This window comes from Micrasema longulum, unplaced genomic scaffold, assembly GCF_059751315.1.
Source record: "Micrasema longulum isolate JH-2025_06_02 unplaced genomic scaffold, ASM5975131v1 h1tg001422l, whole genome shotgun sequence".
Classification (NCBI taxonomy): domain Eukaryota; kingdom Metazoa; phylum Arthropoda; class Insecta; order Trichoptera; family Brachycentridae; genus Micrasema; species Micrasema longulum.
Genome location: NW_028278608.1, coordinates 56208 through 80304, shown reverse-complemented (window position 1 = coordinate 80304; position 24097 = coordinate 56208).

Genomic DNA, 24097 nt, shown 5'->3' with positions numbered 1-24097 from the left:
TCAATTAATTCCACTACCAAATAAAATATAAAAGAAACAATTAGTACTTTTTTAAGCATATATGTTTCTGAGATCATTATACAAATAATATTGATATTTAAATGTGAATTTATGATTGTTTGCTTGGTTTAGAAATTAAAAAATAGAATATTAAGTAAAAAAAAAAAATTCTAAAAATTGTTGACCATATTAAGAAATATATTTCCTTTTATACATTATCAAGCAGTTCATAAAATCACAGCGAACATGTTTTATTTCACGGCAAATATTTATAATATTATTACCACCTGCAAATGGTAGCGCTGCTGGGTATATAAACGTGCACATTTTAAAAATTGCATTCGTGACTGTTATGAACAGACACATGTCGTCCTCGGAAGCATAGAATGATTTATTAGTTCGGAATGTCAAAACAATTTCCAATGTGTGATTAAGATTAAACATGCATATTGATAATGCTGGTTTACAGATTATATTCAATTTGTTGAAATTGATAGATTTTATTAGACAGAGGATAGCATGTACGTAAAAATCGACTGCAGTAAATCCGCTATGATCAAAACACAGAATGTAAAATAAATAACCTGAAATGTGCTAAAAAATAATTCATTATATTTATAAACAATTAGACATTTTCGGATGAAAAAAAAAACAAATATACAGTGAATGGTTGACGTTTTTTGTAGTTCCATAAAAATCACGATGCGATGATTAATTGTGAGAAAAAAATTCTTTAGTGAGTTTATCGAGGTCTTGAGTACTATGAATAATTCAAGCGCCGGACGAGTCATCCCGCCGAATATATGTCTTTCCATGTTTGGTCCAGCAGTACTTTTAGTTGTTAGACTTCGCCTTAGACCGAGCAGCAGAAAAATATATTTTATTTTCAAGAGAAAGATGCTCTTGGACGAATATTGGCTGTGCCGTTCCTGTGATTTCTAGGTGTGATGTATTGAGTTTGGTAATAGTAATATTCTTATAATATTGACGCACTGCTGCAAGTATCACAACACGTTCCATGGGAGATGTAAGTTATATGACAATGTTATTTGTTCTTTTAGTTTCTACTTTTTTTGGAACTCGACTGCAGGTAATCATATTATCTAGTTTAAGAGGCACAGAGACTGTGCGGCAAAGTAAACAAAACAATAATATTTTCAGTATTATTTTCGGGTACCATTTTTATATCAATGTTTTTATTTCTAGCTGACTGTTCCATCATTTTTTATTTGTTTTATTTTTTTATTTTATTGAAATAAACGGCACTTAGTGCCTTTTACATATTAGTTACAAATACAATTAAATATAATTGAATATACATACATGTAAGCATAATTATAAGTAATACAGAGCATTTAAAACCATATTATTAATTTAGAAAGTCTAAAAAATATAAACTATATAAAAGAATAAAATATTACCAGTTATAGAATTATCGATAAAAAAAGATAATTTGGTATTAGAAATACTTTGAACCAGTTAAAAAAATAACTAAGAAGACAATTTTGAATAACATTAAAATATAAATATATGTATTATTATTGAAAACTAATATTTAGGTAAATAGTATATGTTCATGTATAAAAATATATACAATGATGTAAAAAAAATGATAAAGAGAAATATTTTTTACTTACAAATTAATTAAGAAAAGAAACGAAAAAAGAAAAAAAAAACACTAATAAAGAAGTTTAAAACAAATTTTTAACAAATAGTTACCTAGAACTATTACCAATAAAATAAAAAAGAAGAGCCGTTCTATATGTAATAAATTTCATGTGAAAAGAGTCACCAATGTCCTGGTACTTATTGCCTAGAGAGTGAAGTCTATTGATGACTGCATTTTTACCATATGATGTCGAAGTATTGTTGCCACAGTATTGGTAGGTTTGCCGAGTTGTCCTTTTTTTGTACATTAAAACTAATTAGTGATAAAAGTGATAAAGTCATATTAAGTTTCTATTTTAATTGACAGAATTATGTAATAAAAAGAAAATAAATATTAGACATTTAACTGACCTTTTTATTGAGATTATCATTTATTTTTATGATGATGTCGTATTTTTCGGATAAATACTGAATGGATGGGAACATATCCTTCAGTTTCTCAAAAAGCTATTTCCGAATTTTTTTGAACTCTTTGTAAAATTTCAAATAAAATATTCATGTAAAATTTTTCATGAATGTCTACTTTCAACTAGGTTTTGGGTGGGTCTCTACTTAAATTCCTTTTAGATTTGGGATTTATTGACGTTTCGACTTTAAAAATATAATTATTTTGACAAGTGAAAAAAATAGTGATCTTTTACAGCTGATAGTATTGTTGTATTGGATTTATGCGAACTAAGTTACCTTAGGGACGTTTGCCTCTTAAAAAACATAATTTTTGGCTTCGATTGGCATATTTATCTCAAAATTGTCATATTTAGAGTAAGTGGCTTTTCAACAATATTTTGAGTATGTCCAAATGCTTACAGACTGGCTGGATTTTCTCCCTATGGAGTTGTTCATGTTGACATTTGTTGCAACAGAGAAGGAAAAAAAATTGAGAAGGGAATATGAGAGTCTAGGCATTTACAGGGCTTATGACTTGTCATTGGTTGGTTTAAGTGGCCACTTTACACACTGCGTAACATCAACCATTCTGCCTATGTTTGAACATCCACATCCACATTTCTTCAACTCTTCCATCTGTTGACTTTTGTAAAGTAAAAGAGCTGAAACCTTTATCATGTGGGTGAGATTCATCCGGCTGAACCAATTCACCTACTAATAGCTCCAACTATATTTTCCTCCCCTCTCTCTCTGCTTCCATGAACATTTATATTTCTTAATAAAAATTCACAATTAAGAAATAATAAATTAGATGCAGGTAGAAGATGTTCATATGAACAAGTAAAAATCAAGAGTTGAAATTAAAAGATAATGGTAAAAATTAAAATTAAGAGTTAAAATTAAAATCAAAAAAAGTTAAAACTAAAAGATAAAATTAAAAGTCAAAATTAAAAGTTAAAAGTTAGGCAGGAGATAAATTAAAAATGTTTTTAACAGATCTGATAAAAATATAGTATATGACCACCGCTCCGCCACATTCATATTTTTATTTTGCAAATATCTACAGTAAAAGTGACGCGTTCACCAAAAAAGGAAAAAAAGTTGGAGATATTATCCGGCTTCCTGTCCCTGATTCCTTTCTTGTCTTCCTGAAGGTAGGATTTTTGTCTTCTAAAGTTTGTTTAGCCGCATACTGTTCTTTTCCGCATTTTCATCTCCGCGCAACGCATCTTTTATTTCCCCGCGAAAATTAACACAGATCAATGATTCAGTCAAATAATACCCACACAAAATTATAATCGCCACCCCACCTAGTACTTCATTAGGTACAAAAATACCTGTTTTGAAACAATTTACATGTTTGATAACTATTTCATTATAAGTTAAATTTAAATACCCAAATGTTAAAATTATTCCATAAAAATGTTTCATCCTGTTTTGAGTATATCAACAACAAGCATTTCTAAAAAGGTAGGATTTAAGAATAATAAAAAGTCTCGTTTTTTTTCTTTTACTTTCCAAGGCAATTGATTTGCCGCATATCAATAAGGGTTCTAGTATTCTCTTTCTGCGCACTGAAATCAATATAATGTCATCCAGATGGCTCAGAATAGGGGTATGAAGACGATTTTTAAATGTGGCAGATATTCAAAGATTAAACATATGTTTACGGTACTAAACATTGTGGTGGAGAATTTCGGGGGCGAAGCACCCAACCGAGCTTCTTTTCTCACCGACCAGATAAGTCAGGTAAAGCAAGAAAAAAAAGCTATTTTTGACAAAACGTACTCTCTTACTACATGTGAAATTGCGCAGAAGATTAAATATCAAATATAAAAGCTTTTTACAACTAACGTTAAAGGTCTTCAGTTTTTGACATCAAATTATGTAAATATTTTAACCTTTTCAGAAAACATTAAACTGATTCATAAGATGTGAATTTAAATAGAAAATATAATCTGGTTTTAATTCCAAATAAACGTTAAGATACGAAGTAGATAACGGGAACAGATTGCACACAATATCTGATACATATAAATTAAATAAAAAATAAAAAAGAATTCAAATTTATAATAGATAGAATAAAATGATGTAGGGAGAATGTTTTTAAAATATTTTTTTTACCAAAATCACGTATAATTTTAAATAGTTGAGACATTGATAGATATTGATACCTTAATCGAGTTTCACAAATCTACGTTTTAGAAATTCTGGGCTGCATCCGAAGGCTCTACCCGTTTTCAACCAGTTTTGTCCACCAAGCTACGCGTCGATTGCCTGTTTCGTTACCAAAGCCACAGACTTAGAGTTCTACATTATCTCTGCCACAGACCAAAAAAATGATTCGATATGACAAATCGCTTACACCCCGTACCATAGAGAAACAGTGAATTTTGCTAGTGCAAAAACCGTGTGACGAAGCACCTATTTAAATGTATTCTTTATAACATGCTTTATGTAAAGCAAAGAGAAATTTTCAGTACATTGGTATTAATATTTCAATCAAAAAAATAATTTTTACCCAAATACATGTTCAGGGATATTAAGCGTATTCTCAAGATTTATTGCTATCCTACAAGGGAACGTCAATGTTTCAGACTCCTAAAAACAAGAATCCAGGCAACTCAGAACAATATTTACCATAAAGAACTCAAAGTGTTTAGTGAGTTTTTTATTTATTTGATTTATTTATTATCATTTTATTACATACACAAAATTATAATTTAAGTAAAGTTGCTTTGACTGTCTAACTAGGGTTATTTACCCCGTTCTAAGACAGTAAAAAAAATATTAAAAAAACAGTAATCAACATATAGAAACAGTTTTAAAGATACAGGACAAAGTGAAAAACAAAGTTAAAAAATGGAGTAAAAACATGGTAAAAAATGTAGTAAAAACATAGTAAAATGTAATAAAAACATAGTAAAATTGTAGTAAAAACATAATAAAAATGTAGTAAAAACATAGTAAAAATGTAGTAAAAAAACGTAACAAAAATTAAAAGTTACCTCCAGAGATTAGGGATGCTAGGTCTAACGAACCTTTTTGTGTGATGGCGATGGTTTTTGTTACAAACAAACATCCATTTAGGTAGATAGAGTGTTGTCGGAAAGCGTCTGGATTTAATAACAAAGTTTTGTTTTTGAAATTATATATGTAGGGTTTTAAGTTCATTGATTAATGACACACACGCGTGCCAAATCATTTCACCAAAAAAATAGAGCGACTATTAACGAAGCAAGTCATAATTTAACATTAGATTCAATACATTATATTCTGCGAGTCTCAAACATAATGACGAGAGCAACGTCCCGCAGTACATTAGCATCGTTCCTACCATAAGAATATCAAGAACAAAGGAACGTGGCTTATAAAGCACAAGGCGTGGTAATACCAGTCAGCTCAACGCAGTCACTCAGTTTCAGCATGTAGTCCAAGTGCAGCCAGTTCAACACCTCATCATTCAATCAATTATTTATTCCATGTAATAAATACGCATTGAACAGCAAGGTAGGTAGGTACTTCAGCTCTCAGCAACCTAATTCCAAATGTATAAATATTTATATTGAGGAAATGTGGATGTTTAAACATAAGCAAAATGGCGAATGTTATACAGTGTGTAAAATAACCACTTAAACCAGCCAATGACAAGTCATAAGCCCTGTAATTGCAAAAAAATCCATATTCCCGTTTCCCGAAATGGTTCCCTCTCTGTTGCAACAAATTTAGATCTGATTGACCCCCTAGGGAGGAAATCCAGCCTGTCTACAAACATTTGGATATACTCAAAACATTATTAAATATTTATATTGTTTATAAGTAGGGTTTTAATAAGTTTGTCAAAAATGTTACCTGTGTCGATATTCGCTAATAAGCGGAATGGGGAATGTTGTAAAACGTAAAGTGGCCACTTAACCCAGCCAATGACAGGTCATAAGCCCCTGTAAACGCTCGAATATCCATAATCCTGAATTTGAAAAAATTCTACCTCATCTCTGTAGGGATATTAATAAAAAATATTTTAACAAGTTGTTCAAATTTATGTTTTTTGCACGATTATCTCAAATAAAATACGAGTACATAAGGTACATTACAAAAATCTTTATGAAAAAAAAGGGATACATAAAATAATTCTAATATAAAATAGTAACATTCTGTTTTCCGTTTTACTAAGAGAAGATTCTGAATTGTTTTAAAGTTGGTGTTTTATCTCCTGCTCTATTTATTTCCTTCTAGATGAGTAATGACTGAATTAAAGTGCCTCTAGGGTGACTGTTTACCGAAGATTTATAGCTTCGTACTTCTGGGTTGAAAGTCTTCATTATCTGAACAATCATTACTCCATTAATTACAGCGATTAATTCCAAGAATAATAACCCTACTATGCAAAGGTAACAGAACACCATTAATCTAAATTTCTAAATAAATTGCCGAAATTACAGGAGTCTTAGAAAGGCGTAACATTTATTAATTATGAACGTTATTAAGAAAGAATATTCAAAGAAATTAAGTGATTAAACATTTATCGTGCGTAACGTTTTTTAAGATACAAATATATATAATATCAATTAATTACCATGCACTGACACATTTGAGCCAATTTAAATGTTTATTTTATTTATTTCCATAATTTTGTTAATATTACATTGAGAAAATACGAATGTAAGACAATATAATTGATATCGTTATATTTTCATAACCTTTGGTTTTAATATATTATAACAAAGATTTAGAACATAACAGAGACGGGAATTTGGAAGTCTAGGCATTTACAAAATATTAAAAATAATATTGCAAAATATTTTTTTATTTACTAAGCTAGGCAATTACATTCTAATATATGATAATAGGTAACAAATTAATAGAAAGCACAGGCAAATAAAATTCAGTCAGGGGCCTTCAGGCCACTGTAGATAGCCTAAATAGGTACTCCGTATGCATGGGTTAAAAAATCAATATTGCTTTCACCCATGTACTGGGTAACACTTCATGCCTTGATGCATAAAATCCCCTGACTGTCAGACCAAGTCACTGAAAGGGTCGAGAGTTTCAAATACCTGGGAGTATATGTTACGGAAAATGGCAGCTTTCAAAAAGATCTGGGAGTGCATCTAGGAATAGCAGGCGCCACATACAACAGTATGAAGGCTGTCTGGAGACTAAATATTTACTCAGTAAAAACCAAATGCCGCATATATAAAGCCTGCATGCGGATGCGTCCTTTACGGATGCGAATCGTGGCACCTTACTAGGTCCCAAAACAACAAGCAGAAGAATTTTGGGTGTGGGGTGGTTTGACTTGGTGAGGAATTAAGTAATAAGAGAACAGGCGCAGCAAACTCCAGTGACAACTGTCACTAAGCTGAGACGATACGGTTGGCTTGGCCATGTACTGCGGATGGCTCCTAAGAGTCTTTACCACGCTTGCCTACTTTACAAGTAATCGGGTTCTTGACGTCCGTGTCCTGGACGTCTACCGCTGACTGTTCATCGGCAGTTCATGTCAGAACTACGGGACGCAAACCTGACTTAGGAAGATGAACAGAAGCCGGCAGCCGACAAGGTGCCTTGAGGATCTTCGTGGACATCATATGCTCCAACTAGGGAGCGGACGTAAAAAAATAAATAAATTACGTATTTATTTATTTATTTATTGATACTTTTACATTGTTTGTATTCTTTTATACAGAATAATGTTCCCTCACTGGGGTGTCCCGTGCCGAAGGAAACATTTTACAAAATGTGAAACATGCCTAAGATTAGCTATTTAACAAAATTTATAAAATAATAACAATAAAAAAAACGTTATTAAACCAATTACCCTAATTATAATTAACATAATAAACAATAAAAAAACAAAAAAATTCATAAAAAACATTTTAACCAATTTATATAGACTAATTTAAAAAAATCATAAACAGTGCATTTATTTTACATATTTGGCATGATCCACTCATCGATCCGTGCGCAACCCACCTCCACTATCCATTTCTTAATAGCAATTTTATATTTTGAGAACTTACTTATTGTTCTTATGGATAATGGAAGTAGATTGTACACTTTAACCGAGTAGTAGTTCGATCCTCTTTGACCGAAGGTTGTACCGATAAGATAAATAATTACGCGTATACCTATAAAAAAAGCTTGAAAAGTATTATTATTTTTTAATTTAAATTACTAATCCTCTTTAATATACAAAAAATTAAGTAACTGAAATGGCCTGTGTAACTCGAGCTTTTAAAAGAGCACAAAGTTTGACATTAGAAAAGTTTTGACAGGCTTCAAGATCGCAAGAAGTTTCTTTTAGTTTAATAAAATTCGAGACTTTTTCTACCGACCGGTTTGAATATCATCAGATAGCCTTCAAATTTGATTCAGTTACTGTAAAGATACCGCTATTGTAAATGTATTTTGCAAAACAAATTGCCAGCGCGTTTTAGTATGCGAGAAATAAGTTAAGATCTACGCGAAATGAAATTTTTCAAATGGCATCTTTAACTTATAAAATAAATGAACATATTACAACAGAAAAAGAAAACGTTTTTGAAAATAATGATTGAAAATCTAGGCAGTTATAAGACTTTTTTTTAGGATTTCCTGTAGAACACTCCTGTCTAGTTTTAAATACCGTATCCACCTCACTTTACACTTCCTATCTTTACAACAACATAGCATAAAGACTTAATTTATTATTCTATGTTAACAGTCAACTATTTAAATTTTTGTAAATATATTTTGTGTAAAAAATACGTATGCTTTTAGTTATTAATAATGTTTATAAAACTCTTTTAATTTATATAATTTCAACTTATAATATAAAAAATCAATCACTGATTTAAGTTTACTAAACATTTTATCTTATTTTTACAAATACAACAAAAAAAATCGTAACAATTGTTTTCGACAACGTCTGACGGGTCCGCTGGTCTTATATATAATTCGTCTGTACGTACGATGTCACTGAACTGCTCCTTAACGGCAGGACCGATTTCGATTATTTTTTTTGTGTGTGTTTAAGTGCGTCCCTAGATGGTTTAGATTCACAATTGGACCCAGTTGGTGGCGCTGCGATCATCAAAGACGAAAAGTACCGCCACTTTCGCCAAATGTGCCAATGACAAGTACCAAATATCGTCCGGCCACGAGACGAGAGTTGAACAGCGCAGGAAACGAGATATTTCACTTTTTATTTTGCTTTGGGCAACAGCAAATCACACAATGACAAAATGAAAAGATTGAAATGTCGAACTCAATGTCAAATGTCACTTAGTATACAAACATAAATATTTTATCGAAAATTCGAATATCGAAAAAACGTTTGCTTAATCAGCTAGCAGGCAACGTCCGTTGGGTCCGTTCGTCAGTAAATAAATATGTAAGCCAAAAATTATTTTTTTTATATTTTCTACCAGGAGCCGAATGTTAAAAAAGAGATGTTCACTCATTAACAAAATGGAGGACCGGACAGACCTTGTTTCCTGTAATTATCGGCGTAAGTCGGTGTTCAATTAAGATAACCCTACACCTTAGAATTATAATATACCAAAAGGCGCTTAGAACCAAGTTTGCATAAATCGTACCGTGTCCAAAGGCCGCATACGCTTTCCCCCCTTCTTGACTTCTCGCCTGCGCGCATGCGTAAAGTGACCGCGTAATGCTGCCAGACCGTGAACAATGTATTATCACAACACAAATATAAGATAATTTTGTGTTATGTTTTCATCATCATCATTCCCTTTCCGCACCTAATGGTGCATAGGGCACTGCATCGTAGCGTATATTGATAATTGTTTTGTTGCATGAAGGTAAAATGATCAGTCTTACGCTTCAGGTATCAGTCCAGGGACTATGAAATATTCTGGTGTGAAAACACACTTTTGGATAAATATTTCATAGCAACCATGTCGGGAATTGAACCCGAGACCTCTCGCATGGTAGGCAAACGCGCTGACCATTTCATCACGAGGCCGACGCTATGCCATGTTATGTTTTACCACAAACAATATTTTACTGACAGGACTTATATAATAAATTAATTTTGCTTAATATTTCACTAAGGTTTATTAATAAAATGCCGGATAAAAAATTTGACTACTTTGGGAATACTCACAAAATGTCCACCATGGTTTATCAAACAATCTGACAGACGGTAAAATAATCGAATTTTTTAAATAATATTATTTGTGAATTCGCTACTTACATTTGAAATGTGATCTCACCGTATTCCCTTTTGATTTCAGTAGTATTTTGACAACATCTCCAACGAACTAATTTAGTACTCTGGCCAGGAATTGGGAATGTAAATACATGAATTGTTCAATAAAATTTTATCGGACTGCACAATACCACAAGAGTAGAGAGAAGATGAAGCATCACAAAACCAAAGAAAAGCGAAAAAAAACCCTGTAAACTATCGAGGTACATCCTTATGTGTAAAAAGCTTTGGCTGTTAAATTTGGTAATGTATCCAAAATAAAACAAGTTAATTGGATTAAATTTCTACTTTATTTTTTATAAAATATACTGTAACAGACGCGGCGGATCACTGCTTCGTCCGTAGCAATCGCGCCCGTCACAAGAACTGTATTTCTATAGGTGCTGGTGTCAAACGCAGAGTGGCCGGGCGTAGGCGGGCCTCGGCCGACGAACGATAAGCTCCGGGGGAGGTATCGTCGCCTAGAGATCCCTTGCGGGGTCGCTAGCGAGTAGCGCTGGCGGCCGCAATCCTGAGTCAGGCAACCGGGTTGTAAGGCCGGTATCTCTCCGTCGGTGGGAACGGCGGGGTGTGTTCCGGGGAAGTATCCAAGGGTCCAAATTATCCGGGGTCCAAAATCCAATCCAAAGAGTATCCGAGTTCCAAGTCCAGGGGGGTAGCGGTGTTCGAATCCAGGTGGCGATGAGGTCCGGTTTGAAGCGAGGTAGGGAGGTGAAGTGGAGAGTAGAAAGCCTTAGTAGTGTGGTGAGATGACTGACTTTATTTTTCCCCGGCGGGGCTATATATACAACATTTTGCCGTGCGGCGGTGGGCTAGGCCAATAGCGGGCGGTGCTAGGTTGACCAATCACGCGGCGAGAGAGATAGCGAGCACATTTGCCGGCTCTATCGGTCTCTCTCGCGCCACGTATAAGGTCCCCACCCTCCCGCTACCGGCCGCAGTTCCCCGCCGACCGCGCGGCGATCAACACTTATACAGAACAACATAAAAACACATTATGGGCATACAAATATTTTCATGAATTCTAATCTATATGTGGGCTTCAGTATGGCGATCACCACCCCCGAAAGTGACAAATACTAGTCTTTATTGAGGAGGTGGTAGATCGCTTACACATACTGAAGCCTCCTATGCTACATTAAAACCCCAGGAAGGGCCGCCAAGTTGGTGCATGTACTTTTACGTCGGCAACACTCCCCCCTGCCGAGGAGGCATCTCTGCGCCGACGTCGTCCTTGATTTGCAACACGGCGAGCTTGACGGCGGGTCGTGTGTAGGTTCCGGTGGCTGTCTGGACCCGGGCGCTCCTGACTTGTCCATCCTTCCCTGGTGTGACTGCTATGACGCGTCCCCGCGGCCATTCATTCCGCGGGAGGGCGGCGTCCGTTATTATGACCAGGTCATCGACCATGATCGGTGTGGCGGCCTGTTGCCACTTCCGTCGCTGTGCCAACGTCGGGAGATATTCCCTCATCCATCTTTTCCAAAATGCGTCGGCTAGTTTCTGCGCCACCCGCCATTGTTTTCTGAGGCACAGTTCGGGCGGCGCGTCTCTGTAATCGGCCAGATGCGGCTGGGCCCCGCTCGACCCGATGAGAAAGTGCATCGGAGTCAGCGGAGCGTCGTCTCGGCTATCAAGCGAGACGTGGGTTAGGGGCCGAGTGTTTACTGTGTACTCGGCCTCCGCTATCGCTGTCATTAGCGTTTCCTCTCGGGGGGCTTGTTCCTTTAGAATCACCATAAGCGCCCCCTTTATCGACCGGACGAGCCGTTCCCAGGCTCCCCCCATGTGTGGCGCCGATGGCGGGTTGAACACCCATTTGATCCCTCTCCTTGTCGCCTCGTTCTGTAGTTCGGGATCGTGGGCTAGTTCCTTCATGGCGGCCGCCATCTCTTTGTCTGCGCCTCTGAAGTTCGTCCCGTTGTCCGAGTAGAGCGTTGTCGGATGTCCTCTGCGGGCCGCCATCCTTCTGAGGGCCTGCACCGTCGAGTCAGTACTCAACGACGGTGTAATTTCAATATGCACGGCCCTCGTAACCATGCACGTAAACAGGGCCCCGTATCGTTTCTCCCGGCGTCTTCCGATAGTTACGTATACGGGCCCGAACATGTCCACCCCACAGTGGGTAAAAGGCCTTACGTGATGATCGAGTCGGCCGGCAGGCAGCTGTCCCATGAGCGGAGGCTGCGGGCGGGCCTTCTGTATTCGACAGTAGCGGCACTCGTATATAATTTTCCTTATATTTGTCCGTAATCGTGTTATAAAGAACTGTTGTCTGAGTTCGCTGAGTGTCCGCTCTGTACTTGCGTGTTGCCGCGACTCGTGATAATGCCTTATCAATAGACGCGTATAGGCGTGCGCTCCGTCCAGTATGACGGGCGCCTTTAGTTGCTCGCTCACCGCGGGGGCTTCCATAATTCGCGTCCCCATTCTGAGGACGCTATCTTTATCGAGGTAGGGAGTGAGGCCCAGCAGGCGGCTGTTCCGCGGGAGGCACTCCCCCCGTCTAATTGCGGCTATCTCGGCGTGGTAACTGTCTGTCTGGCTTATGAGTATCCACGCCCTCTCTGATGCCTTGAGTTCCGGGGCGATGAGTGTCGCGCTTCCTGTATTCTTTTTCCTGCAGCGGTTTATGAAGCGCAACACCCACGCTGTAGTCCTGATCAGTCTCCGCCAGGAGGAAAATCTTCTTTCGTCCGGGAGGGCTGTCATCACGATGGCACTGTTCGCACACTTTATTTCACTGCTTGTATCCGGGGTCGCCGTTATTACCTTGAGCGGCGGCCATTGACTTTTATTTTTCTTTATGAAACTCGGCCCACTGAACCACATGCCGGCCGGGGAGATGTCTGGTATCTCGCCGTCCCGCGTCCCGAGATCAGCGGGGTTCTTCTTTCCTGGTACCCACCGCCACTCTTGAGCGTTCGTTAGCTCATCTATTTCCCCTAGGCGGTGGGCTACAAATGGCGTGAAGATGCGCGAATCACTCTGGACCCAGCACAGCACCGTAGTAGAATCTGTCCAGTAGTAGGTATCGCGTATATTACTTCCGCATTCTTTCTTGATTGTGGCCGCCAGTCGTGCGGCCATGAGCGCGGCTTGTAATTCCAGGCGTGGAATTGATAGCGCTCGTAGCGGGCTAACTCGGCACTTGCTAGCCATGAACGTCGCATTCCTTCCGGCGGCGTTCTCCTCCACGATGTAGGCTACGGCGCAGCTCGCTTGCTCCGAGGCATCGGAAAATACGTGCAGCTCTACTGGCTGGCCATTGGCGCTCGATACGCGCCGCGGTATAGCGCACTCGGTATTGCGTAATATGTCCACCCAAGTGCGCCATTTCTCTGCGTGTTCTTCATTCACTTGTTCGTCCCACTCTATGTGGGAGCGCCACACATCTTGTAGCAGTATTCGCGGGCGTATTGTCAAACACCCTACGAAACCGAGTGGATCGAAAATGCTCATAACTTCACTTAGCATCTGCCGTTTTGTAGGCCTCTCTGTTGGAACCTCCCGTGACACTTTAAATTTAAATTGAAACTCGTCTGTCACCGGGTCCCATTTGATGCCGAGGACCCTCTCTGTCACGGAGGTTCCGCTAATTATTTCGCGTGCGCTTTTCCCTCTCAGACTTGAAGGAATCGCTTCCATTACGGAGGGATCATTACTCGCCCAATTCGCGAGGATGAATCCGCCCCGCCGTAGTAGTTCGCTGACATCGTGGCGCAGTTGTATCGCCTCTGTTGCACTGTCTACGGCATCCATATAGTCGTCCATGTAGAATTTATTTCGCACAGCATCCCTGGCGGCGGCCATCTCTTGCCCGTGATCTTCTGCGACTTGATTTCTCACGTACTGTGCGCTGCTCGGTGAACACGCCGCGCCGAACGTCATCGACGTCATAATCATTTCCCGAATTTCTTCTTCGGGACTATCGCGCCAGAGGAACAGCTGCGCCCTCTGGTCTTCTTTTCTTATTTTAATTTGGAGAAACATCTCCCTTATATCTGCTGCCAGCGCGATCTTTCCCTCGCGAAATCGCATTATATTTCCCATAAGCGATGAGAGAAGGTCCGGGCCGTTGGCCAACATGTCGTTCAATGACTTCCCGTTGCAGCGGCTGGCGGCGTCAAATACTATCCGTATTTTATCCGGTTTATTCACGTTCGTCACTGCGAAATGCGGCAAAAACCAAAGCCCACTCGCAGTGTCTTGTCTTTCAGCCAGCGTCAGTTCCCGGGCATACCCCTTGTCTAGATATTCTTTAATCTTTAACTTGTAAGCCGCGGCGAATTCACTGTTTTTACTGAACTTTTTCTCTATGCTTAAAAATCGATTCAGCGCTGTACGGCGATTATCCGGTAAACATATTCGATTGTCTTTCCACAGTAGCCCTGTCTCGTACTGTCCTTGCGGTAGGAAACGTGTCGTGGCTCTCATGGTTTCTGTGGCTCGCGCCTCCTGACGCGATATCTTGGCTGTCGAACTTATACCTAACGCGTCGACGGCGTAATTTTGTTTAACTAGATTTTCTAGTCTCTGTTCTGTACTAAGCGCCATTAGTATGCTGGCGTTAGTCTGGCGTGTCCGCCCACCGTGTATCACCTTTCCTAAGGCTGTCACTGAGGCGATGTATTCCCCGCATCTCCGTGCCTCTCTCGTCACTATGAGAGAGGCGTTATCTTGGCCGATGAGTAACTGCGGGCACACTTGTCGCATCCTGCCTTCCCCTTCAATCACGGGCTGTAGCGGCAGACTCAGCTTCTGTATTGTGTTTGCGCGGAGAGTGAATAAATCTTCCGTAACTCCGCGCACTTTAATTGTGACTTTTCTTGATGCACTATCTGTTACGCACATTCCGCCGGCACCGTGGATTTTTAATCCTCGAGTCTCTCCCGGCGCGCCGATGTCGTTTGCTATTTTTGCGTCAATCAATGTCACGGTTGATCCCTCATCTAGTAACGCGTACGCGTTCACTCGTCCTCGCGGACCACTTAACATGACGGGAATCACTTTTAGGAGGACCGGTTCCTCCCGAGCGTAGGTGCTCGTCACTATATTATTCGTCCGCGAACTGTGGCCGTAATCGTAGTTTCTTTCATTTGAACTCGCGGCGCGGGTTTCGTTCGCGGTCGGTCTGTTTCCCCCGGCGCCCGCCGCTGCAGGCGTGTTGCGGCGGGCATTATTATCTGGCGCTCGTATATCGGCGCTAGACCGAGCTTCACTGATATCGGCACTATTTCTGTCGTGTAATGTCTTGTGATGTGTTCGGCGACATCCATCGAGGCCGCACTTTTTTACATTTCTACACTTTATCGCCCGATGAGTGTTCGATAAACACGAAAAACACAAATTCTTTCGCTTCACTATGTCCCATCTTTCCGAAATACTACACTCTATGTATTCCTGGCACGTTTGTAGTAAATGTCCTCGTCCGCACAAAACACATGACGCTACACTTTTCCCGTTTCCCTCTGTTGAAATCACTGTATGCACTTGTTCTCGCTTCTGTGGCTTCTCGCGTTGTTTTCCGCTGTACACTTGCGGCTCTATTCCGCCGCCTATCATCGAAGATTCCGTTAAATCTTCCAAGAAGAGCGCGAAATCCTTCGCGGAGGGCCTCACCCGGTTTCCTCTTCTGCTGTACCACCAGAGAGACTTCATGCACAGCGGTAACTTGCTCACTAGTTCACTTAGTAGTTGTGGCGTAGACATGTAATCGCCACCGAAGCCTTCTAAGGTCGCTATCGCGTTCCGAACTGCGCTAGACAGATCTACTAATGCTTGCGTAGATCCGTCGTTCTGTATGCAGCGGAGCCTTCTCACTTTTTCCAACAAGGAAGACGCTACAATGTCCGGCTGGCCGTAGTGTAGCTCCAACGTCTTCATTATCACCCTCACTTGGCTTGGATCCACTAGTAATGACGACACAGATTCTCTTGCCCGTCCTTTTAACGCACGCTGTAGACGCAGGAGGTTTTCTGGATCCGAAAGGCAGCACATCTCCGTCGACTGAGTGTACTGCGATTTGAAAGTAGCCCATTCCTGCGGCTCTCCGGCGAAGGCGGGTAGGTCCTTGGCAGTAGATTGGCGCGCTATCATGGCGCCGACTCTGCTAACGTCCTCTGGGGCTGAAGTCGGGCTTCTTCCTTGCGAAGCCTCTAGTAGAATCGCCATTTTTGACAGCACCGTCATGATGCCGTCCATATCCGTAGTACGCGGCGCGGGCTCGGGATTCGTCTCCAAGGGCACGCGTCGGTCTTGATCGTGTAGTGAAGCACGGAGCGTTCGAACCTGCGTCCTCAGCCGCTGGACTGTATCTTCGGATGTGTCCGACTCGGCTGAGTCCTGATCTGTAGCAGGGTCTTCTCTCGGTTCCGTGCCTCCTCGACCCGAGCGGAGTGAAGGGGTTCTCGAAGTCATCTCTAGGCGCTCTGCGATGAATATCCGGTTTTTCTCGAAGGACCAACTTGTAACAGACGCGGCGGATCACTGCTTCGTCCGTAGCAATCGCGCCCGTCACAAGAACTGTATTTCTATAGGTGCTGGTGTCAAACGCAGAGTGGCCGGGCGTAGGCGGGCCTCGGCCGACGAACGATAAGCTCCGGGGGAGGTATCGTCGCCTAGAGATCCCTTGCGGGGTCGCTAGCGAGTAGCGCTGGCGGCCGCAATCCTGAGTCAGGCAACCGGGTTGTAAGGCCGGTATCTCTCCGTCGGTGGGAACGGCGGGGTGTGTTCCGGGGAAGTATCCAAGGGTCCAAATTATCCGGGGTCCAAAATCCAATCCAAAGAGTATCCGAGTTCCAAGTCCAGGGGGGTAGCGGTGTTCGAATCCAGGTGGCGATGAGGTCCGGTTTGAAGCGAGGTAGGGAGGTGAAGTGGAGAGTAGAAAGCCTTAGTAGTGTGGTGAGATGACTGACTTTATTTTTCCCCGGCGGGGCTATATATACAACATTTTGCCGTGCGGCGGTGGGCTAGGCCAATAGCGGGCGGTGCTAGGTTGACCAATCACGCGGCGAGAGAGATAGCGAGCACATTTGCCGGCTCTATCGGTCTCTCTCGCGCCACGTATAAGGTCCCCACCCTCCCGCTACCGGCCGCAGTTCCCCGCCGACCGCGCGGCGATCAACACTTATACAGAACAACATAAAAACACATTATGGGCATACAAATATTTTCATGAATTCTAATCTATATGTGGGCTTCAGTATGGCGATCACCACCCCCGAAAGTGACAAATACTAGTCTTTATTGAGGAGGTGGTAGATCGCTTACACATACTGAAGCCTCCTATGCTACATTAAAACCCCAGGAAGGGCCGCCAAGTTGGTGCATGTACTTTTACGTCGGCAACATATACAAAGGGTATATTGTGACGCGTTTCGTCTTGTTAGGATATTTTCAAACAAACTGACTTAAATATTTACTAAGTTTCCTGATATACTAAAAATAATTGCTGTTGAATGTTTGTGGATTTCTATACAAGCCAAAATAAGTAGAGTAATTAAAAATAAATGAGGGTATACTGAGTATATTTTAGAGGAATATTTTGGTGATATTGGGGAAAACTTTCCATTATTTAAAAATGTTTGTAAGGATATGACTTTAAAATTAATAAAATAATTATGTAAATATTGATTTCATTTATACAGGTTTATTTTGAAAAATATTGTTGAAACTCTACATTGGTGTTTTATACAGGTTTTATTACATAACTAAGATTTATGCTCAATTTCAACTAAGGTAAAAATACAATGAGATTTTATAATATTATTTCATTTAAATTTAATTGATTGGAAACCTGACAAGCTTTCATATATTTGGTAGGTATATAATAAAAAGTTTATTATACTCGTACATAATATGAAATAAAAAATTTACACTAACAATATAACAATTACAAATAATTTAGTTTGTTTTTTTTGAAAATATTAAGTAAAGGTGAATTAACTAGGTTTAATTGTTCATTTATAAACTTATTAGCTGGGTTATTGTCATTTTTTATTATTTCTATTTGTTCTAACATATTGAGTCTATGGCCTTTATTTTCTATGTCTAATGGTTCGGGTTTATTGTTGTTGGTCAAATTATGTTTATTACTGATGAGATGTTTTGCGAATTGGGGTTTTTCGGGCTTTTGTTTAATGAATACACTTTTATGTTCTTTGAATCTAATATTAAAGGATCTGCCAGATTGATCAATATAAATGGCATCGCATTCACCGCTTTAGCTGTTCACAAGTATTAATAAATTGAGTCTCGAACGAAAGATTAATAACAGAGAAGAGTGACAGGGTTTCATGCAAAACCGATCCACTATCGATGCGAACTCTATTCTAAGACAACTAAAAAAGAAATCAATTTAATATAATAAAGAAGCATATATATGTTTTGTCTATCTCACTAATGCCTTGGATGGTATTGAGAAAATACGTTGAGAGGATACTTTTGGAAAGAGAGTTAATTATTTGAAAAATATCACTCTACGAAGAATACAGATTACTTATAATGACAGTTTTAGTGACATCGACATACTACATTGTAAATACCATATTTTTATCAGATCAGTTAAAGACATTTTAAATTTATCTCCTGCTTGACTTTTAACTTTTAATTTGATTTTTAATTTTATCTTTCAATTTTAACTTTTTAATTTTGATTCTTAATTTTAACTTTTAATTTAAACTTTTAACTTAATTTTAATTTAAACTTTTTATTTTAATTTTAACTTTTACTTTTAATTTTAAACGTTTGATTTCAACTCTTAATTTATACTTACTTACATCTACTACCTGCATCGAATAATTTATTGTTGGTTGTGATTTTTTACAATTAAATTTAAATGTTCATGGAAGCAGAGAGAGAGGGAGGAAAGAAGAGAAGCTATACAATGTCTTCTCCTTTTTATGAACTTTTTATGTAATATTTTTATTTTTACTTTTTTAGAATTGAATTATTTTTCCCCTCTCCTCCTGCATTCATTAGTGTGAAATCTGTAATTGGTCTTACTTTTTTTAATTGTTCTTTTGTACCTTGTTTTATATAAAGACTGTATGATTTCATTAATAAATAAATAAATAAGAGAGACTTCTGATACATTAGCTAAGATTATCCAAGATCTGTTTACCAACTGTAAGGCAAAAGTCGAATCTTATAATGAATTATCTAAATAAAATTGCTGCAAACGGTAATATTAGATAGGGAGATTGCTTGGATCTTTTCAACCTCATAATGGACGAAATAATAGAAAAAGTAGCTGCCTTGGGACTGGGTTACAAAATGGGCAACAAAGTCATTAATCTAGTATGTTATGCAGATGATGCAGTAATAGTGGCTGAATCTGAAGACGACTTACTACGCACGTTATACGAATTCCATCTTGTATCACAAAGGTTCAATATGTCTTTTTCAGTTTCTAAAACAAAAAGTTTGGTTATAGCAAGACAACCTAAAAAGTGTAAACTGATTATTGACAATGAATCAACAGAACAAGTTGCAAGCTCTAGATATTTAGGAATTGATATATTCAGCCATAATGATTTGTACAACGAAGTCCGAGATCAAGTCAATAGAGCTTCTCAAGTGTAGGGATGACTAAAAGATATAATATGGACAAATAAAAACATGCGAATTGACAGCAACGTTGGAATATATAAGACGTTTGAGACCCATCTTGAAATATTCCATAGAAAAACAAGCGTACACTATGAGAACGAAGAACCTGCTAAGAACATCAGAGGTGAGAGTCCTCAGATCGATTACCTGAAACACTCAGCGTAACTGGGTCAGAAATGACTTTATACGGGGAACGTGGGAAATCGAAAATAAAGTACACTGGAGTAGATCCCGTAGAAGATTTAGGAGAGACCACATAAATAGAATGAGCAGCGGAAGCCTGGTGTCCATAGCAGCCAAAGAATTGCATTCGGGACGGCGCGGCGCCTACCTGTAAGACCTCCTAAGCGATGAAAGGATAGTTGGGCCTCATCATGGAAGACTGAGTAGTCTAAGTAGAATAGATCATCAGATCGACCCGAAGACAAAGAAGAAGAAGTATTTTGACACTCACAAACGACACAACAAGGCACAATTGAATTTAAATCGGCAATTGCCTACTAAGCGACGCGACGTCTACAGAATAACTAATGGCTGAAACGTAAAACTACTCATCTATGAATAGTTTAGTCGGCTTCAGTTTGATGCGCGTACGTGGTTTCTAGACTATTATAATTCTATGCTCTACACCTAAAATTTTAATTGCTTAACTTCAATATTATACAATAAAGTATTTTTGTTCTGTGAGAATAAAGGTAAGTGTACGATAATAATTGCTGGAAAGTCGAGACACGGCGATTTGATCAACAGCGCCTTTAACCCGTGTTTTGTCATATATCCATTGGTAATTTGTGGTAAAGCGTCTGTAAGACTGCTTAAGACTGTCATTTACAATTATCCCGAAATAATTTCTCTAGCTTTCGCCCTCTGATTTCCTTCTCGAAATACCCGTCGACATTTTCCGTGGCATTTTAAGATCATGGGATCGCGATCGGTGTAACAATTTGAACAGATTGAAAACGGCTGTAGAGAGCGTCAACTCCCGTCACTCAACTGTCGACCCGACGCTAAGTGACGCACATTTATTATTCAGACTTATTTATCCGAAGGCAAGGTGTCGCTGTAAATGTATTAATGATGCTCTCCATTACTAGCCATCGTCGGTTAAAACAGTCACTTCAGGAAATGTTGGAGCGGAAAGACTCTATTGACAGCTTTACTTTTGTTTTTTTTTTACATATTTTTTTCACAATACAGAAGGAAATATTTAAAAGGTAACATTCACACTATTTTAAAAATATATTTATTTGCCTCTAAACTTCACGAAAATACTGTTGATACACTTAGTGTTTAATTACTTTGTCAACAAACAGTCTTACCTTCATAATATTATATACTAGCTTTTACCCGTGGCTTCGCTTACGCGGTATTAGGGAGAAATTAATTAGGTAATAAATTACGTTTGTCGTTCAGTAATGAGAATTTTCCTGATGGAATGATACATTTTTTCAGAACAGAATGTAGCTTGTGTCGATTGCCGGTCCTCCAAATATCGCTGTAAAAAAAATACGACGATCCGTTAGTTTTTGGCGTTGTCACATCGTTATTCTGTTCACAAACCCAAAATCCCACTACAAAACCAAAATAATCATAGACGAAGCAAGTCAATTATATAAATTTTGAAAAATAATTTCAAATTGATTCGTTTTGACATCCCACCTTACCGCCTAATCATTTCCAAATAATGTTGCTAATAGTTGATGTAATACTTATTTTTTAAGTTGCTCTTTTTGTTAAATAGGGATGAAAATATTGTATCCTATTTTATTTCTCACCTCTCCGACTATCCCTATGCAAAAAAATATTTCAATCAGTCGCTCCGTTAAGTCGTGAAGGAAATATACTTTCGCATTTATAATATAGTACACAAGTACACATTACATACATATTAGTGTCTTTTTTTGTATTCCATTGCAAACCAGAAAATTCACAATTTGTTAGCTTTAAAACAGACTATGGTCTAGTCGAGCGACAAATTATGAATTGCAAATGTAAAAAAAATCTGTACACATGTGATTTTTCTATTTATTTTTTGCTTTTTCTCTACTTTTCAATATATACAAATATATATGTTTTGTATGTAAATCTTAATCAATAAATCCATGGGAACAATTTCATAAACCACCTTTTTTTAAAAAATATATTTGTTCATCTTGTAGTATGCAACTATATTCACACATGTTTCAAAACACGTAGGTCAAGTTACGTTATTAAGGATACTTTTATCAATGTGCTTTTTTACACAAAATAAATTTATTTATTATCGGCTACAAAAAAGTTTCCACGAAAAAGAACCTTTTCTAATTTAATGCCTTATACGACGTAACATAGCAGAGTTATCATCTACTATTTATTCCTGATTATTAGCAGTAATCCAATTCCTATAAGCATAGAGAAAAAAAGGGACATGTTTGAGATACAAAAAACTGACTTCTGAAAAGTAAGGCATTTTGATTAATGTGATTGTTCCTCCCGCAAACAGAAATAAAAGAAATAAAAACACATAAATGGTTATTTTTTAAAGATAATTAGTTATTATATTAATTTTAAGCAAGCAGCTTAAAGCTGATACGCTTAAATCTATTTGGACGAAAGTAAGTTGTTGGCGCACTTTAACTTTTCCGAATTAAATCTAGACCATCTTTGAGCCCATTGAGACTACACATTGAGATAAGCTCCTGTGGCAGCTTATTTCAATCATTTACAACCCTATTGCTCAGGAAATACTTCCGTGCACCTAGATTGAATCTCGTTTTATCCAGCATTTTCATTTCATTTATTTATTTATTTTTAGTTACATCGAGAACTTTACAGAGTATGCAATAATTTCTCAACACATTACAAAATATACATATCAGATTTATTAAATAGAAAAGAGAAAAAAAAAATTGTCATGTAAAATTGACATACATATTACAATTTGGAAATTGCCCTCCTAAGAGAAATCCCACTGTAATGAAATATATCGACAACCGAGGCGATACGATTGAATAACAACATTACTCTAACTACCGGCGTAACCCTTGGCAGGTTGGTTCTGCATCGTGGTAGGTAGAACAACCTGTGTTGCCTTTGTTGAAGATAATTATCAGGGACATATAGACCGAATTCATTCAGAATACCAGAATTATGTATGCGACCACCAATGAAGTAAAAAAAGTGAACAGCCAAATGAATATTCCTTCTCCCCAACAATGATTGGTAGCCCAGCATTCCGAGTAAGAAGTCAGTCGGGAAAAGCCACGAGTAAAATCCATACTCCCTGAGATACAGAAAAAGCAGATTTTTTTTCTGTGTCCTCTTAATCATTAAGGAATACGTGGTTTCATTTGGAGACCAAACGATGGAACTAAATTCAAAGCGACTTCCTACCAAGGAATTATGCAATGTTCTCAGAACCTGAATATTTGAAAAAAATTAGCAAAACAAATCCAAGCATTTTAAGGGAGTTACTACATAATGATATTATATGTAGATTAAATAATAACTAAGCGTCAAATAGCACCCCGAGATCTCTGGACGTCGACGCTCGTTCAAACTTTACTCCATCCATGATAAAATGGAAATAAATTGTTTTGGACGCTCTCGTGTACGACATGACAAAACATTTAGAGACATTGAAGAACAGTTTATTTCGTTTACTCCATCGTATAATATTTTGAATGTCGTACTGAAGTTTCAAACAGTCCAAAGGCGTTTGTATTTTACAGAAAATTTTCAAGTCGTCGGCAAATAATAAAAATTTGGAAAATTTTATTTCATTGCTAATGTCATTTAAAAATATTGTGAACAACATTGGTCCTAAATTAGACCCCTGGGGCACTCGCATGAGACTGTTACCTCGAAAACACGCATCTTATTTAAGTTTTAACATGGGATTAAAATTTGGGCAGCTATAGTGACTGTTGAGTATCTTAAAAGTCTCTATCAGGTTGCCCCTTCCTCGTCGTTCCCGGAGCGTTATGAGACCGAAAGTTTCAAGTCTATCCACATATGGAAGTCATTTTAGGCTCGGCGACAACTTTATAGCTTGTCTTTGGACTCTTTGTAACAAGTTGATGCTCTTAAAGGCATTCCATATATAAAACCCGTATTCGAGAGTACTTGGTGTTATACTCGTATATGAGAAGGCTTTTTTTATCAAGTAGATAGTTAAATTGGATTTTGTTGCTATGTGTAATATGTGACATTCCCATTTAAAGTCATGTGTTATTA